The sequence below is a fragment of the Crocuta crocuta genome, unplaced genomic scaffold (genome assembly GCF_008692635.1).
Source record: "Crocuta crocuta isolate KB4526 unplaced genomic scaffold, BGI_CrCroc_1.0 scaffold55, whole genome shotgun sequence".
Taxonomy (NCBI): Eukaryota; Metazoa; Chordata; class Mammalia; order Carnivora; family Hyaenidae; genus Crocuta; species Crocuta crocuta.
The window spans coordinates 5,716,597-5,736,302 of NW_027530512.1; the positions used below are offsets into that span (position 1 = coordinate 5,716,597).

General features: G+C 38.4%; 1 long non-coding RNA gene across 1 annotated transcript in view; it reads right to left on the minus strand.

The window, feature by feature from the left end:
- Positions 1–8,279: 8,279 nt before the first annotated feature.
- Positions 8,280–19,706, minus strand: part of LOC144234051 (uncharacterized) — a 61,770-nt gene continuing 50,343 nt past the window's right edge. Inside the window, exon 4 of the long non-coding RNA XR_013335848.1 lies at positions 8,280–8,630. This is a non-coding gene — a long non-coding RNA (uncharacterized LOC144234051). The remainder of the gene's footprint in view (positions 8,631–19,706) is intronic.

A 19,706-nucleotide genomic window follows, 5' to 3' on the forward strand; every position in this document is an offset into this window, starting at 1 on the left:
AATATTTTGATTACTCCAGAGGCTCCTGGGTGGCTCATTCGGTTAAGTGTCTGACTTCAGCTCGGGTCATGATCTCACCCTTCTGCATTGGGCTCTGTGCTGACAGCTCGGAGCCTGGAACCTGTTTAGGATTCTCATTCTCTCTCTCTCTCTCTCTCTCTCTCTCTCTCTCTCCCCCCCCCCCCCCNTCACGCTGTTTCTCTCTCTCTCTCCTAGAAATAAATAAAACATTAAAAAAATAGTTTAAAAAAACCTTTTTTTTAAATAAAAGAATATTTTAGGGGCTCCTGGGTGGCTTAGTCGGTTAAGCGTCCGACTTTCGCTTAGGTCATGATCTCGCGGTTCATGGGTTCGAGCCCCGCGTCGGGCTCTGTGCTGACTGCCAGCTCAGAGCCTGGAGCCTGTTTCAGTCTGTGACTCCCTCTCTCTCTGACCCTCCCCTGCTCACGCTGTCTCTCTCTCTCTCCTAGAAATAAATAAAACATTAAAAAAAAGAATATTTTGATTACTCCAAAAAGAAACCTCACAATCCTTAGACTTCACGCCACAGCCCCACAACCACCACCACCCTCTGCCCTAAGCAATCACTAATCCACTTTCCACCTCTATAAATTTCCCTAATCTGGATATTTCATATAATCAGAATCATACATTAATGTATGATTATACATAAATCATACATTAATGTATGATTATACATAAATCATACATTAATATGTAGTCCTTTGTAGCTGGCTTCTTTTGGTATGTTTTTATTTTTTATTATTTATTTATTTTTAAAGTTTATTCATTTATTATTTCTGAAAGAGAGAGAGAGAGAGTACAAGCAGGGGAGAGGCAGAGAGGGAGACGCAGAATCCAAAGAAGGCTCCAGGCTCCAAACTGTCAGCACAGAGCTGACGTGAGACTCAAATTCACATGAATGGTGAGATCATGACCTGAGCCAAAGCAGGATGCTCAAGCGACTGAGCGACCCAGATGCCCCTCTCTTAATGTTTTTTTTAAGGTTCATCTATTTTGTAGCGTGTATCAGCACTTCATTCTCCCAAATGATATTCCATATAGATATACCACATTCATTAATTGATGGGCATTTGCTTTTTCCCACCTTTTGGTTCTTACAGACAAGGCTGCTATGAAATTTTGTGTGTAAGTTTCTGTGTGAACATGTGTCGATTTCTCTAGGAGTGGTAAATCATATAGTAACTCTGTATTTACCATTTGGAGGACTGTCACACTTTTTTTCAAAGTGACTGTACCATTTAATATCCCCACCAGCAATGGATGAGTGTTTTAACTTGTACATATCTTAGCCAATACTTATTATCTGTTTTTTTGATTATAGGCATCCTAGTGTACAGTGGTACCTTATCATGGTTTTGATTTGCATTTCTCTAATGACTAATAATGTTTAGCATTTCCCTTGTGCTTTTGCCTTTTTAAAATTTTTTTGGAGTCATGACTATTCAATTATTTTGCACATTTCTAAATTGAGTTGTCTTTTGTTGTTGTTAAGAGTTCTTTATATATTCTGGGGGCACCTGGGTGGCTCAGTCAGTTAAGCGTCTGACTTTGGCTCAGGTCATGATCACACAGTTTGTGGGTTCGAGCCCCACGTCGGGCTCTGTACTGACAGCTAGCTCAGAGCCTAGAGCCTGCTTCAGATTCTGTATCTCCCTCTCTCTCTGGCCGTCCCCTGCTCATGCTGTCTCTCTCTCTCAGAAATAAATTTAAAAAGTTTAAAAAAAAAAAAGAGTTCTTTATATACTCTGGATACTAGACGTTTATTAGATACATAACTTGCAAATATTTTTTCTATTTTCTTTATAGTTTTAGCTCTTACATTTAAGTTGATGTTCCTTTTTTGGTTAAATTTTTTTAAATGTGTTTTTTTTATTTTTAAAGTGTTTTTATTTATTTCTGAGAGAGAGAGAGACAGACAGACAATGTGGGCAGGGGAGGGTCAGAGAGAGAGGGAGGCACAGAATCTGAAGCAGGCTCCAGGCTCTGAGATAGCTGTCAGCACAGAGTCCGATGCAGGGCTCGAACCCATGAATCATGAGAGCATGACCTGAGCCGAAGCCGGACGCCCAACCGACAGCCACCCAGGCGCCCCTTTTTTGGTTAATGTTTTATAAATGACGTGAGATTCAACCTCATTTTTGTGGATGGTAGGAGTTCAACCTCATCTTTTTACTTGTGGATATCCGGTTATTCCCAGCACCACTCATTAAACAACTATTATTTTTCTATTCAATTTCCTTAGCACCCTTGTCAAAGACCATAAATGGGAGAACTTACTTCTGGATTCTCAATGCTATTCCATTGATCTATATGTCTATCCTTATGCCACCAACGAAATGTTTTGATTACTACAGCTTTTAGTAAATTTTGAAATTGGGGAGTGTGAGTCCTCCACATTTGTTATTCTTTTTCAAGATTGTTTAGCTATTGGGGCGCCTGAGTGGCTCAGTTGGTTGAGTGACCGACCTCTGCTCAGGTTGTGATCTCAAAGTTTGTGGGTTCGAGCCCCATGTTGGGCTCTGTGCTGACAGCTCAGAGCCTGGAGCCTGCTTTGGATTCTGTCTCCCTCTCTCTCTACCCCTCCTGCTCACTCTCTCTCTCTCTCAAAGATAAATAAACATAAAAAAATTTTTAAATAAATAAAAATTTATTCCTTACTATGTTATACTTTTTGATACCATTGTGAATAGCATTTTAAAACTGCAAGTTCTGAGTTTTTACTGGCAGTATATAGAAATGCAATTGATTTTTGTATATTGATCCTGTATCCAAAAACCTTACTAAACACATTTATTAGTTCTAGTATTTTTTTGTACATACAGTAGGATCTTCTACATAAAAGTCATGTCATCTACATTAAAGCCATTTTAATTTCTTTCTGTCCAATCTTGATGACTTTTTTTTCTTTTCTTTTTTCTGGTCTTATTGCACTGGATAGAAACTCCAGGGCAATGTTGGATGAGTAGACATCCATGTCTTGTTCCTGAAAGTGGAAGAAAAGTATTTAGTTCCACCATTAAGTATATTGTTAGCTATAGTTTTCTTCATCGATGTCATATATCAAGTTAAGAAAGTTTCCTTCTTTCCCTAATTTTCTGGGAGCTTTTATCAGGAATGTTGGATTTTGGGGGTGCCTGGCTGTCTCAGTCAGTAGAGCATGAAATTCTTGATCTCAGGGTTCTAAGTTCAAGCCCCATGTTGGGTGTAGAGTACTTAAAAATGAAAAAAATTTTTGATTTAATTAATTAATTAATTTAAACAATTTTTTAAATTTACATCCAAGTTAGTTAGCATATAGTGCAACAATGATTTCAGGAGTAGATTCCTTAATGCCCCTGACCCATTTAGCCCATCCCCTTTCCCCTAACCCCTCCAGCAACTCTGTTTGTTCTCTGTATTTAAGAGTCTCTGCTGTTTTGTCCCCCTCCTTGTTTTTTATATTATTTTTGCTTCCCTTCCCTTATGTTCATCCTTTTTTTAAGGATGTTTTATTTATTTCTGAGAGAGAGAGAGACCACGTGAGTAGGGAAGGGTCAGAGAGAGAGAGATACAGAATCTGAAGCAGGCTCCAGCCTCTGAGCTGTCAGCACAGAGCCCGATGTGGGGCTCGAACCCATAAACCGTGAGATCATGACCTGAGCCCAAGTCGAACGCTTAGCTGATTGAGCCACCCAGGCGCCCCAATGTTCATCTTTTTTGTAAATTAAATTCTACATATGAGTGAAGTCATATGATATTTGTCTTTCTCTGACTAATTTCGCTTAGCATAATACCCTCTAGTTCCATCCCCATAGTTCCCGATGGCAAGACTTCATTGTTTTTGATTGCTGAGTAATACTCCATTGTACGTATTTACCACATCTTCTTGATCCATTCATCTGTCAATGGACATTTGGGCTCTTTCCATACTTTGGCTATTGTCAATAGTGCTGCTATAAACATTGAGATGCACGTGCCCCTTTCAAACCGCACCTGCATCCCTTGGATAAATACCTAGTAGTGCAATTGCTGGGTCAAAAACTGAAATCTTTATTTTAAAAAAACAGGAATGTTGGATTTTGTCAAATTATCTTTTGTATCTATTGAGATGATCATGTGTTTTTTATCCTTTATTAATGCTTTACTACATTGGTGATTTCTGTATGCTAGACAAACCGTGCCTTCCTGGGATAAGTCTCATTTGGTAATAGCATGTAATCTTGACCACATTGCTGGTTTTCACTGGTGAGTATTTTCTTAAGAATTTTTACATCTATATTAATACAAAATGTTGGCCTGTAGTTTTCTTTCCTTGTGGTGTCTTTGTCTGAACTTGATGTTAGAGCAATACTAGCTTCATAACATGAGTTAGGAAGTGTTTCCTCCTCTTCTACTTTTTGAAAGGCTTTGTGAAAGATAAGTCTTAGTTTTTCTTTTTTTAGAAACTTTTTTAACATTTATTCATTTTTGAGAGACAGAGAGTGACAGAACTTGAGTGGGGGAGGGGCAGAAAGAGAGAAGGAGACACAGAATCCAAAGCGGGCTCTAAGCTCTGAGCTGTCAGCACAGATCCCGACACAGGGCTCGAACTCACAAACCCTGAGATCATGACCTGAGCTGAAGTCAGACGCTTAACCGACTGAGCCACCCAGGTGCCCAGTATTAATTTTTCTTTAATGGTTTGGTGGAATTCAGCATTGAAGCCATCTGGGCCTGGACTTGTATTTATGGGAAATTGTTTTTTTAAAGTTTGTTGTTGAAAGAGAGAGAGTGCAAGCAGGGGAGGGGGGAGAGGGGCAGAGAGAAAGGGAGAAAGAGAATCCCAAATAGGCTCTGTGCTAATGGCACGGTTCCAATGAAACTTGAAATTGTGAACTGAGCCCAAACCAAGAGTCAAACACTTAACTGACTGAGCCACCCAGAGGCCCCTATGGAAATTTTTTTTATTACTGATATGATCTCTCCAATGTTACTTTTAAGTAATCTCTACACTCAACATGGGCTCAAACCCACAACCTTGAGATGAAGAGTTGCATGTTCTACCTACTGACTGAGCCAGCCAGGCACCCAGGTATTAGCTTATTTACATTTTCTTTTTCCACGTTGATTAGTTTTGTCCTTCTAGGTGTATTTCATGTAAGTTATCTAATTTGTTTACGTACTATTCCTCATAGTTTCTCTTATAATCCTTTTGTCTGTAAGGTCAGTACTGATGTCCCTTTTTTCATTCCTGATCTTAGTAATTTGAGATTTCTTTTTTGCTTGGTCAAGCCAACTAAAACTCTGTCAATTTCCTTCATTTATTTTTAAGAAATCAGGTTTGGTTTCAGTGGTTTTATATATTTTTTTAATTCTCTTTTTCATTTATTTCCACTCTAATTTTTTTGTTTCCTTTCTTCTATTTGCTTTAAGTTTCATTTGCTCTTCTGTTTTGGTTTCCTATAGTGGAAAGTCAGTTTAGTGATTTAACATATTTCTTCTTTGCTAATACAGGTGTTTACAATGATATATTTCAGTCTAAGCACTGCTCTGTGTATGTGTTGCTGCATTTAAAAAAATTTTTTTAACATTTATTCATTTTTGAGAGACAGAGACAGAGTGAGTGGGAGAGGGGCAGAGAGAGAGCAGGACACAGAATTAGAAGCAGGCTCCAGGCTCTGAGCTGTCAGCACACAGCCCGATCCAGGGCTTGAACTCACAGACCATGAGATCATGACCTGAGCTGAAGTTGGACACTTAACTGACTGAGCCACCCAGGCGCCCCCAGAGCATGTGTTTAATGCTCCAGTAAGCAGTTTACAATTGTGCTTTAACCTTCACTTCCTGCTTGTGCAGAGCCCCAAGGTCAGTCAGAGGTGAAGGCTTAGGGTCTTCTTAGGTCTTTGCTAAGCATGAGAAGAGCACTGCACATGCTCATGTCTTTCTAGGTTCCCAGGAATATTTTGGAGCTTTGCAAAGAACCACATGGACATCTCATTCCACATTTCTCCTTTTTTTTTTTTTTTTTTGTTAGCCTCTTATTAACTCCAATTGGTATCACTGCTTCATGCATCTGCAATGTTAAACAATTGCCGCTACTTCTTTTTGACAAGTGTCCTAAGGATAAGGCTCTTCAAACAAAGTGAGGTCTGAGTCAGGTCAAATAAAGTCTACCCTTCGGAATGGGCTTTACAAGGAGCTTAAAATAGGTCAAACAGTGACAATTCTCTAGGGATGAAACAAGTGGGCAGTTTCAGATCCATTCTGCCCTTTCCCACCAGTGGCTGCTAGGCTTCTGGTTTTTATAACTCTCATAATTGTGAGCCTGCTGATTTGTTTTGGGATTCTGTCTTGCCCTCTCTCTGCCCCTCCCCAGCTTGCGCTCTCTCTCTCAAAATAAATAAATAAACTTTAAAAAAAAAAGCCAGAAAGACTTATCAGAGAAATTAGGAAAATAATCCAATTTATAACTGCATTAAAAAGAATAAAGTGGGGTGCCTGGGTGGGTCACTTGGTTATTCATCTAAGAATATTAACTTCAAGTTATGTAATTTTATTAAAATGATATAAAAATTATAAACCTTTTTAAAACAAAAACTTATTTCAAAAAATGTTATCTTAAGTCATTATTTTGGATCATTCTCAGGGTAGGAAGAAGTTTGCAAATGAAAAGCTAGTCACAGAGAATTTTTTTTAAAATTCTAACTCCTCAATCTTCTGCATCTGGAAAATAGTCATGATTGTAGTTCTAAAATTGCTTTCCCCACACCTGTCAGAATGGCTAAAATTAACAACACAAGAAACAAACAGGTGTTGGGAAGGATGTGGAGAAAGGGCACCCTCCTGCACTATTGGTGGGAATGCAAACTGGTGCAGCCACTGTGGAAAATGGTATGGAGTTTTCTCAAATAGTTAAAAAGGGAACTACCTTATGACTCAACAATCTCACCACAGGGTATTTGCCCAAAGAATACAAGGACATTAATTTAAGGAAAACATGATGTTTGTAGCAGTGTTATTACAACAGCGAGATATGGAAGCAGCCCAGGTTGCTGGTTGATGAATGGATAAACAAGAAGTGGTATAAATATACAGTGGACTATTATTCAGCTCTAAAAAAGGAATGAAATTTTGCCACTTGCAATGACATGGATGGAGCTAGGGAGTATAATGCTATGTGAAATAAGTCTGAAAAACACAAATACTGTATGATTTCACTCATATGTGGAATTTAAGAAATGAAACAAACAACCAAAAGGAAAAGATAAAAGAGAAACAAAGCAAGAAACAGACTTTTAACTATGGAAAACAAACTGAAGGTTATGGGGCAGGGGGAATGGAGGAGGGGTATAGAAGATGGGTTAAAGGGCGCCTGGGTGGCTCAGTAGGTTAAGTGTCTGACTTCAGCTCAGGTCATGATCTGACAGTTCGTGGGTTTGAGCCCCACAGGTTCTGTGCTGACAGCTAGCTCAGAGCCTGCAGCCTGCTTCAGATTCTGTGTCTCCCTGTCTCTCTGCCCCTCCCACACTCATGCTCTGTCTCTGTCTCAAAAATAAATAAACTATAAAAATTAAAAAAACAAAAACAAAAAAAGAAGATGAGTTAAATCTGTGATGGGGATTAAGGAGTGCACTTGACATGATGGGCACTGGGTGATGTATGGAATTGTTGAATCACTATATTGTACACCTGAAACTAATACTACACTGTATGCTAACGAACTGGAATTAATTAAAATAAAAACTTAAAATAAAAAATAATAATAAAGTTGCCTTCCCATTTGTCTTCATTTACACTGAAATCTTATGATAGAAGTAAAGAAGTTTTTAAACTGAAAGATTATTAAAATATCATTTATAGAGAGAGTGGCTCCTTTTCCAGGGCTTAACTTCCTTCTCAAAACAGTTTAATGACCCATGTGGTACTTAGCACATACCAAGAATAGTCACAATTCTCTCCCCCTCTCCACTCAGCACCCCCCACCCCTCCTCTCTCTCTCTTTCTCTTGCTTGTTTTGGAAAGCATTGATAGCCTTTTGATTCTCCTCTGTGTAGCATGTGTGACATTTCCTACTGTGTTTCCATCTGTTCTATTTCAATGTAACTTCAGGGATAGGGAAATATTCAAGGGCTCAAAAAACAATATGCTAGTAGTTTCCATTTCATTAATAAACACAATGGGGACAGGAAAACAAAGGAGAATTCTGACTTATCTTTCAATTCCTTGAATAAAGAAACATTTAGTGTTATAATTTTAAAATTGAAATATGATTATATTTTACGTTTTGAGGCCTTGGATCACAGAGGGTTTGGGATGTGAGAGAGGGAAAGAATATTCGAGTGGTATTCCAACTCCCTTCCATCCTCAGAAGAGCTGGGTCCTGGGCTGGAAACAGGTCACAGGTCATGAAGAGTCAAAGGACAAATCAAAAGAAAGTCTTACCCCAGAATGAACAAGTTAACAGAAAAATTTTAAAGTTACTTTCTTTACTGGGCGTTTGAAAACTCATTCCTCAGCAGGCTTTGGATGCTTCCAAATCTTCTCGCCAAATCCTAAATTCTGCATAACAAATTCCTTCCTGATTTCTCTTCGAAGGAAATTATCTTGAGATAAAATCAGTCTGCATCATCTGGTGGTATCTTCCTCTTCTATCAGAGAAAAAGAAAGGAAAGTGCCGTTTCAAGATTAAAAATTTAACTTTCATATTCCATTTCATGTTATAAAAGCGAAGACGGAGTTTATTTTTCAAGTGCAATAGCGACATCTAGTGGACAAAATGCTTCAGTAATTTACCAAGTAGATAAATAAACATTTTCTATTTCTGTCGTTTAAAAATTTGTCCCTTAATACATGTTTTCTTAACATGTATAAATACAGGTCACTGGCCACTGCTAGAGAAGCTTCCCACACTTATACTAAAATAGCCCTCAGTGATTTGCGTGACCAGAGCCTTGGGCACCACAGAACTCAGCCTGGAAACAAGATCTGTCCCCAGCCACCTTTCTTCCCTCCATCAGAACTCTGATGAGGTGTTCTGACAATAACCACACTCTCGGGGAGGCTCTGATCTTTAAGTACCCTTAAAGGTACTTGGGAGATAATAGTGAAATAATATCTCTGAAATGCCAGGGCTGGAATCTGGTTAGAGTCCAGCATGGGAACAGATATTTAAGGAAAATTTCTAGGTAAGCTGTGTGCATATGGAAGAGGAGGTCCTTCATTCTTCTAAGTGAAATCAAATATAACTAAGTAACCAACTAAAAAAGCCGTTTAAAAGTTCTAAATTGTTCTTCGGTCTCTTTCAGGTTTAGTCTGGCTAAGAATTCTTAGAGAACTGCCCTTTCCTTCCCTAGAAGATGCGATCAGTTCTAATGTATAAAAGGACACTCGAGCCTAATGACTAAAGAGAGCTCCCACTCATTCAGTGTCTACTGAAGCAAGGCGTGATGCTAAGACGTTACATACATTTAATCACATCATGTTAAATACACACACAATGCCTGTGTGTAGGCACTATTAAGTCTATATTATAGATAAGAAAAATGAGGCTCCACATAAGTTACATGACTTAAGTGGCAGAGTCAGAGAGCAAATCCCAGTTATTTCAATTCTAAAGCCCATTATCTTTTCAGGATATACATTGCCTCCTGCCATAAAACGGGAAGAAAAAAGAAAATGAAGCTAGCACTTTTACTATTATCCTAAAATGGAAAAATAATGCACTTCCTCCCCTGCTGTGTACCATCAAATTTGGTATACTGTATATTTTTCAACTTCAGGAAGAGAAGTTTGCAATGATGCTGCCTAATTAGACCTTTAAAAATACCATAAAATTTGATTTCTATTAGCAGAGAGGTGACAGCATGGTTACTAGAACTAATTGCTTAGATTTGAACCCTGGCTCGCCTATTTATTTGCTGCACAAACTTGAGCAAGTTACTTAACTTCTCTGGGCATCAGTGTCCTCATTTGCAAATGGCATTATAATATCTGTTTCTATCTATGAAATAATAGGTCACTGTGAGCACTGAGTACAGTGCTTACAACAGTAACTGGCATGGAACAAAGTGTCTTTATTGTTGGAATTGTTTCTATTAATATGTTAAAAAGTAACAAGCTATTGAATTTCTTTATTTTTAAACACTTTATCGACATATAATTTACAGAACATAAAGTTCACCCATTTTAACGGTAGAATTCAATGATTTTTAGTAACTATACCACTGTTACTTGATCGCAACAATCACTGCGATTCAGTTTTAGACATTTCTGTCACCCTAAAAATTTCCCTTGGGCCCATTTATAGTTAATCCCCACAGTCATCCTCAGCCCTAAACCACCAGGGATCTGCTTTTTGTCTTTGTAAATTTGTCTTTTCTAAACATTTCATATAAATGGAATCATACAATGTATAGTCTCTGTGTTTAGTTTCTTTCACCATAGCGTGATGTTTTGAGGTTCGTCCATGCTGTAGTATATATTAATAGCTAGCTCCTTTTAGATGCTGAATAGTATTTCATTGTACGGAATAGTATTTACCCATTCACCACCTGATCCATGTTTGAGTTGTTTCCACTTTTTGGCTATTCTGAATAGTGCTGCTCTGAACATTCACTTGCTAGTCTGTGGACAGATGCCTTCCATTCTCCTGCGTAATATCTAGGAGTGGGATTATTGGATCATATGGTAAGTCTGTTTAACTTTTTAAGTAACTGCCAAATTGTCTTCCAAAGTGGCTGCACCATTTTACAGTCCACCAGCTGTGTATGGATTCCCCTTTCTCCACATCCTTACTAACACTCAGTAGGGGCTGTCTTTTTCATAGACCTTCTAGTTAACATGTAGTAAAAACTTATTGTGGTTTCAGTTTGCATTTCCCTAATCACTCATGATGTTGAACACCTTTTCATGAGTGTATTAGCTATTTAATGAAATATCTATTCTTCTATAAGTTTTATAAAAATGTTTATTTTTTTATGTTTATTTATTTCTAAGAGTGCGAGTGGGAGAAGGGCAGAGAGACTGAGGGACAGAGAATCTGAAGTAGACTCTGTGCTGACAGCAGAGAGCCCGATGTGGGGCTCAAACTCATGACCTGAGCCAAAGCTTGATGCTCAACCAACTGAGCCACCCAGGCACACTTTATTAATTTATTTTGAAGGGAACAAGTGCAAGTGTAGGGGGAGGGGGGTAGAGATGAAAGGAGAGAGAGAATCCCAAGCAGACTCCATGCTGTAAGTGCAGGGCATGACCTGGGGCTCAAACCCATGAACTGTGAGATCATGACCTGAGCTGAAATCAAGTCAGATGCTTAACCAACTGAGCCATCCACACACCCCCTATTCATTTTTTAAAAATGTTTATTTTTGAGAGAGAGAGCATGTAGGAGTAGGGGAGCAACAGAGATAGAGGGAGAGAGAGAATCAGAAGTGGGATCTGCACGGACAGCAGAGATCCTGATGCGGGGTTTGAACTCACGAACCGGGAGATCATGACCTGGGCCAGGTGCGAGGCTTAACCTACTGAGCCACCCAGGCGCCCCACCATTCAGTTTTTAATTGAGTTCTTTGGCCTCTTTTTAATGACTTGCAAGCATCAATATGGAATGCTTCTCCATTTATTTACATCTTATTTAATTTCTCTCTGCAATGCTTTGTAGTTTTCAGCATGTAACACTTGCATTTCTTTTGTTAGTTTTTCCTAAGTATTTTTATTCTTTTTGAAACCATAGTAAAAGGCATTATTGATTTTTCAGATCGTTCACTGTTAATAGGTAGAAATACAATTGATTTTGGTATATTGATCTTATATCCTATAACCTCAATAGGTTATTAGTTCTAATAGGGTTTTTTTGGTGGATTTGTTAAAGTTTCTGTATACAAGGTTGTTATATCATTTACAAATAAAGACAGTTTATTTCTTCACTTCCAATCTGACTGACATTTATTTTTTTGTTGCCTGATTGGAGGGGCTAGAATCTCTCATTAAATCTTGAATAGCAGTGGTGAAAACAGATATCCTTGCCTTATTTTTTTAATGTTTATTTTTTGAGAGAGAGAGAGTGCAACCAAGGGAGAGGCAGAGAGTGAGAGGGACAGAGGATCCAAAGTGGGCTGCATCCTGATAGCAGCGACTCTTGGTTAACAGTGTTAAAGACTATAACTTTGCTGACTTTTTACTCTTACTTCAGTTTTAGAGAGTAGGATATTAAAGTTTCCAGTTATTATTGTTGATTCTATTTCTCCTTTCAATTCTCTGTTTTTGCTTCATATATTAAAAGGTCTATTAGATGTATATATGTGGAATTTTTTTGTTTGTTTGTTTTTGTTTTTTGAGAGCGAGAGACTTCATGCATGCACACATACAAGCAGTGGAGGGGCAGAGGGAGAGAAGGGAGAGAATCTTAAGTAGGTTTCATGCTTAAAGCAGAGCCTAACCTCACAACCATGAGATCATAACATGAGCCAAAATCAAGATTCAGATACTTAACCGCCCAGGGGCCCCAATGTGTATATATATATTTTTTAATTGTTTATCTTCCTGATGGACTGTTTGTGTTATCATTATAATGTCCCTTTTCTCCTAGAGAACAGTTTGTATTGTATTGTCTTAAAACCTATTTTGTCTGATATTTTAGCCACTCCATCTCTCTTATGGTTACTTTTTACATCATTTTACTTTCAACCTGTTCATAACTGTTTCTATCTATGAAAGTGTGTCTCTTAGAGACAGCATATAGTTGGAGCCTCTTTACTTATATTTCTGCCTTTTAATTGGACTGCTTAATCCATTTACATTTAATAAAATTAGTTTTGTGGTTAGATTCATGCCTGCCATTTTTCTTTCTTATTTTTTTTTTAGGTCTCACGTCATTTTTGTTCCCCTGTTCGAACTTTACTGGTTTATTTGCACTAAACAAATATTCCTTGGCATATCATTTTAATTCCTTTCTTCATTTTTAAACTATTTTTTTGAGTTGTTGTGGTTCCTCTAGGAATTATGACATGTATCTTTTATCATAGTTTACTTCAGGTTTATACTGACCTATTCCAGTAAATATAGCCAGATCATGAAAGTCCTTGTACACCATGCTAAATCAATGGGAAAAGGGGCTGGTGGGGAAAAATTATTTTATTTATCTTTTTTTTTAATGTTTATTTATTTTTGAGGGAGAGAGAGAGAGATAGTCAGAGCGTGAGTGGGGGAGGGGCAGAGAGAGAGGGAGACACAGAATCTGAAGCAGGCTCCAGGCTCTGAATTGTCAGCACACAGCCCAGTGCAGGGCTTGAACTCACAGACCACCAGATCATGACCTGAGCCGATGCTGGACACTCACCCAACTGAGCCACCCAGGTGCCTCTCAATTATTTTAAAGTATAAAGAAACATGGCCATATCTGCATTTCAGAGCACTCTAACAGAAGTGTAGATGATCACTTTCAGGGAGGCACCATTGGATGAATCCGAGCTCTCTCGATGATCCTCCCCAAGAGTTTTTCTTGATTTCCCAATGTAGTTTCTGTGAATTTGTACATGGGGTCAGAAGTCAGACCCTTAAGCCTGCACACATTCTATCTTTAGCTTCTAAAGCTCCAAAGTAATGAACTCCAACTGTCGAGGACTCGCTCTAGGTAAAGTTATGCAAGGTAATGCTCAGTAATTCAGAAGTCATCCACTGAGTTGCATATAATTTGATCCATGGTATCTCTGTCTCATTTCTTCTTTCTTCTTTAACCTTATTTATTGGTTGACTAATTCCTTCATATTATGTGTAAGGAAAAAAAAAAGTGTACTCAGGGTAAGTACGCTTTTGCTTTTCATAGTTTGAGTAAAAAGTGGAGAAGAGTTGGGGCACCTGGGTGGTTTGGTTGGTTAAGAGTCCAACTTCAGCTCAGGTCATGTTTTCAAGGTCTGTGAGTTCGAGCCCCTCATCAGGCTCTGTGCTGACAGCTTGGAGCCTAGAGCCTGCTTCAAATTCCATGTCTCCCTCTCTCTCTGTTCCTCCCCCACTTGCACTCTGTCTCTCTCTCTCTCTCTCTCTCTCAAAAATAAATAAAGATTTAAAAAATGGAGAAGAGTTTTAAACTAAGAGTTCAGATGAAATTTGTGGCTATCAGTGTGTTGTTACTAACCCTTCCCCTAGCTTCTAGAGTAGATTATAATTTTTTGTTTTCAATGTTCATTAACTTTCTTGTCACCAGAACAGCCACTATAAAAAAATATTAGTAATGCTAATTACTAATGTGCTTAATTTTCAATTAATAAGGTATACATTTACTTTTGTTTTAATTGGTTTATTTCAGATGAGACTATTCGAAGCTCCTCAAAACCCCCACTTGAGGAGTAATTTTGAATAAAATTTATACAGGCAGGAAATAGTAAGTAATTGATAGTAACACTACCTAAGAGTGCTAATTGAACTGATATATCTTGATGATAAATATCCAAGGTATTCTCTTTCTGTTTTTTTTGTTTGTTTGTTTTTTAAGTAGACTCCATGCCCAATGTGGGGCTTGAACTCATGACCCTGAAATCAAGAGTTATGTGCTCTATGGACTGAGCCAGCCAGATGCCCTTGAGATAGTCTCTTTTTGAGTAAATGATTTGGACAGTCTATCCATCAAACTTGAAAATAACACGCAATTAGGGGTACCTGAGTGGCTCAATTGGTTAAGTGCCCAATTCTTGGTTTCAGCTCAGGTCATGACTTCACAACTTGTGAGTTCAAGTCCTGCATCTGGCTCTGTGCTGACAGGGCAGGGCCTGCTTGGGATTCTCTGTCCCTCTCTCTTTCTGCTCCTCCCCTGCTCATGCTCTCTCTCTCTCTCTCTCTCTCAAAAATAAATAGATACAGTTTGTTTTAAAAAAGAAAGAAAATGACACACAATTAGAAGGAATGCTAATATAGTGGCTGGCAGTCTAGGGATCCAAACAGATCAAAAGGATAAAATAATGAAGTAAAATAAGAGAGCTAAAATTTAACACATATGAACATTGTGCCAATTATGAATGAGTTTGACTGTATATAACAGAAAGCCTAAATTTATAATAGCTTAACCAAATAGGCAGGATTCATAAGAAGGAAGTATGATAGTACCCCAAACTCTTCAGACAATGCCTGGAAGGTGGTGTTCCCACTGTAGGATTCTCAAACTGAGTCATGCTCTTAGGAGGTCATTAGAATGGTGATAGGATTCAAATCCATGTCTGCAAAAAATAGTTGAAGAGAATGAGGTATTTATTCTGGGGAGGGGGGAAGATATTTAAAGTCCCATTTTGTGAAAGGAGAATCAGATTTTCTCTGTGCTACTCCAGATAGCAAAAATAGAACCAACTGGTAGACATGACAGAGGCAGATGTCAGTTTAAACTGAGTTTTTAACGTTAGAACACTCCGGAAATAAGTTATTCAAGGAGATAATAAATTTCTAGTAATTACAAAAATAATGGCAATAACTTACTGACGGTTTTTAATGTACCAGGTACTACTCTAAGTGCTTTACATGAATTAATTTATCTTCAATATTACTCTAGAAGAAACTACTATTATTCTTGTTTCACAGATAAAGAACTCAATTTATTTGCCTGAGCCAGACAGCTAGAAAGTGGAACATGAGAATCCATGCAGTCTGACTCCTAAGCTGGAATTCTGACCTGCTCTGTGCTCAGGCAGAGGCTTGTTGACTAATGACAGGAGTGAAGTCCAGTGAAGGGTGTCAGATTTGGATCAAAGCCTGGCTAGGATGACATAACTTACATGAGACTAATAGCTACATTCATTGAACATCAGCTGGGTGTCAGGCACTGGACTAAAAATTTCACATACACTAGGGCACCTGGGTGGCTCAGTTGGTTAAGCGACCAACTCAGGTCATGATCTCGTGGTTTGTGGGTTCGAGCTCCGCATTAGGCTCTGTGCTGACAGCTCGGAGCCTGGAGCCTGCTTCAAATTCTGTGTCTCCCTCTCTCTCTCTGCCCCTCCCCTGTTCATACAGTCTCTCTCTATCTCTCTATCTCTCAAAAATATATAAACCTTAAAAAATAAATGAACAGGGGCGCCTGGGTGGCTTAGTCGGTTAAGCGTCCGACTTTCGCTTAGGTCATGATCTCGCGGTTCGTGCGTTCGAGACTGTTTTGGAGTCTGTGTCTCCCTCTCTCTCTGACCCTCCCCTGCTCACGCTGTCTCTCTCTCTCTCTCTCCTAGAAATAAATAAAAAAAATTTTTAAAAATATAAATAAGTGAACAAATAAATATTTGACATCCATTAAAAGAGATAATGCAGCAGGAATACACAGTGAGCATTCAGTACATACTCAAGCACTATTAGCTGTTATGACCACTTTTGATCCTCTTAGCAGCAATATTAGATGAGTAGTATTGTATCTACTTTGCTAACAGTGAAAGTGATGGCTTGAGAGATGAAGCAAATGATCCAACATCAGATAACAGCGACTGGTAAAGCTGGCATGTGACTCAGGAAGCCACAGCCCTAGCCTGTCCACTAAGCCATGTCTCACCAGAACACCCACCCTCGCAACCTGGAAGTTACAACAACAACAACAACAAAGTCAATGCAAACTTAGATAAATCTTACAAATTAGTAGACCATTAGCTATTTGAAATTAAACCTTAAAGAGTTTAAGTGCGTATCAGAAGTGCAATGAAATGAGATAGGTTATGTTTTTCTAATTTTCAAATTCACTATTTACCAGCTAAAGATAATTTTCCTGGCTCTTCTCTCTACAAACACCACCCAGAAATCCTCATATGCCAATAAATGAAGAGAAGCTGCAAATGAGAAGTGTGATCATGAGTTGAAGGCAAATGGCCCGGAAGGATCAGAGCTGAATGTCAGTGGAAGTGGAAGGGGTCTAACAGCCCTTGAGGAAACGGCTTGAGATTGTCACTGTGAACACGGAGCCCATGCAAACGGCTTGAGACTGTCACCTATGCACGGGGTAGAGCTCTCTGTAAAGGAGCCCTTTGCATAAACTGGCAGCAGGACAAGCCGTTTGCCTCCAAAACAGAAGAAAAAAACAGAAACAGAAACAGGGAGAAGAAAGACTCCACCCATCGGTGTGTGTAGACACTACATGGACACAAGCTAGCAGGCTGGGCCCTGGGTGAAAAAGAAGTCACTGAGAAACCAAAACGAAAGCCTCTGCAGGGAGTGGCTGTAGTATGAACTGGTATTGCCTTCGAGGTGACGAAATCACCGTGGGAGGATGGAAGGAGGGGAAGGGAACGGTGACTGCCTGTCTGGTGGGTGAAGGCAGAACGAAGAGTTGGGTCCCATCTTCCGTAGTAAGAAACCAGTAACTAGTTTATGAAACTGAAAAATCAAGAAATAACAATTAAACATGCTATTTAGAGACACGGCGGTAAACATCCAAATAATTAGCTGTAAGAGATGAATGCGGTTGCCTCTGAAAAGTGGGGAATGGGTAGAAGGAGCCCAGGGTATTGCTATTTTTCTTACCAAAACTTGTTCAATCTCTTGACTCTTTAAATAGAGTGCATGTAGGGGTGTGTGGGTGGCTCAGTCAGTTAAGGGTCCAACTCATGATCTTGTGATTCCTAAGATGGGGCTCTGCGATGGGCTCTGCACTGACAGCACAGAGCCTTCTTAGGATTCTCTCTCTCCTCTCTCTCTCTCTCTCAAAATAAAGAAACTTTAAAGTGTATTGTATACTGTTGATAATGCTTTAAAAAAACTTTACCAAAGGTTCCTATTTGTGTGGGTTTATAAAACATCTCCATCTATTCAATCTTGTCGACTTGTATGAACAGACTTTTCACACTAGACACACATTGTCTTTTTTGGAATTATACTGATTCCTTCAAGTAATCCATCCCTAGAAACAGTCCAACAGAGATATAATCACCTCATGAACAGGTCTGAAGTCACGATTGTAATATTCATATTGTCAGAGTTAATCCTCAGTAGATCCTGAATATGAAGCATACTAGCTTTGGTTAAGAGTGGAAATAAAGTGGGGTATTTCTTCCTAACATCCCAGTATTTCCAAAACAACATTTGAGGATTAGAGAATGGTGGGACTGTCAATATAGGGGGTTTGTGATCTTTAAGAATACACATCACCATATTCTTTTATGGTGATAAGTATATCATATTCAGTATAGCAACCTGCCACTGAATCGAACAGATACACATACACATACATGTGTATGCTGATACACTATATACATATGCTGGTAGTGTGAATAACTGTAAACTTTTAATTTTGATATAATTACAAGTTTACCAAAAAATTACAATAGTATAAGCAACTCCCATATACCCAGCAGACTTGCAAATTATTTTGTTTTAATTTTTAATGCTTATTTATTATTGAGAGAGACAGAGTATAAGCAGGGGAGGAGCAGAGAGAGAGAGGGAGACACAGAATCTGAAGCAGGCTCCAGGCTCTGAGCTGTCAGCATAGAGCCCGATGTGGGGCTCAAATCCATGAACTGTGAGATGACCTGAGCCAAAGTCAAGATGATCAAACCACTGAGTCAAAGATGCTCAACCCACTGAACCACCCAGGTACCCCAAATAATTTTAGTTAGCATTCCATTGTAAATAAAAGCTTCCCTTTTCTTTATTAATTAATTAGTTCATTCATTCATGTCAGTATAGACTCATAGAATCTTATTTTATTCACTGGACTATACTTCGTTTCTATCATTTACTTTGATGTTCAAATTGTAAATGTTAAAAGCTAAATTTAGGTAGTGAGAAAACATTCAGGTTAGATCCTTTATACCTTTTGATGTGTTTGAATCATTTTGTAAGCACTTCTTTAATTTCTGGCACAAGATATGCTAGGCTCATTTTGTTCTTTCCTTAGCTTGAGAGGAAAATAAAGGAACCAAATCTGGGTGCTAGGTGCACTCACTGTCATTGATGTGTCATTGTTTCTAGGTCCTTTCAGCAGACAAAGCTAGAAAAAAATATGAATATATATTTATGTTGATATACATATATATGCTCCCTCCCCCTTGACATATTTGTAATTTCCTTCTTCAACAGTGAGAAAACCGGTTCTGTTATCCTCAAAATATTTATTTGCATAAGCCTACACTACAAAGGATGCACTTTTAGGATTGCTAACCCACACTACTGTGAAAAGCAAGCCCAGTAAGCAAAGATCATTATTTACCTATTTTTTGTTTTGAAGGTACAAATTTACATACAGTGAAATACATGAATCTTGTGTATTATTTGAGAATTACATAAACCAATTTAACCCACCCCTAAGAACATTTCCATAATCCCAAAACTTTCTCTTTTGGCTCCTTCCCAGTGAATCTGCATCCCAGTGCCATCCTCTGTACTGACTTTTTTTTTTTTTTTACTACAGATTAGTTTACTCATTCTAGAATCACAGGTAAATGAATCACACATAATGTACTATTTTACATCTGGCTTCTTTTACTCAGTGCAATATTTTTGAGATTATACACAAGTTGGGGCAAATGCTGTTTCTATTGGAATGATCACGTGGTTTTTATTTGTTCTGCTAATGTGGTGAATTACATCGAATAACTTTTAAATGTCAATCCAACCTTAGATCCTTGAGCTAAGGACTACCTGATCATATCTGATTGTCCTTTCTATATACTGCTGAATTTGATTTGCTAATATTTTGTTAAGAATTTTTTTCTCTTTGTGTTAATGAAAAATATTGGTCTGTAATCTTTCCTTCTTTCCTTCCTTCC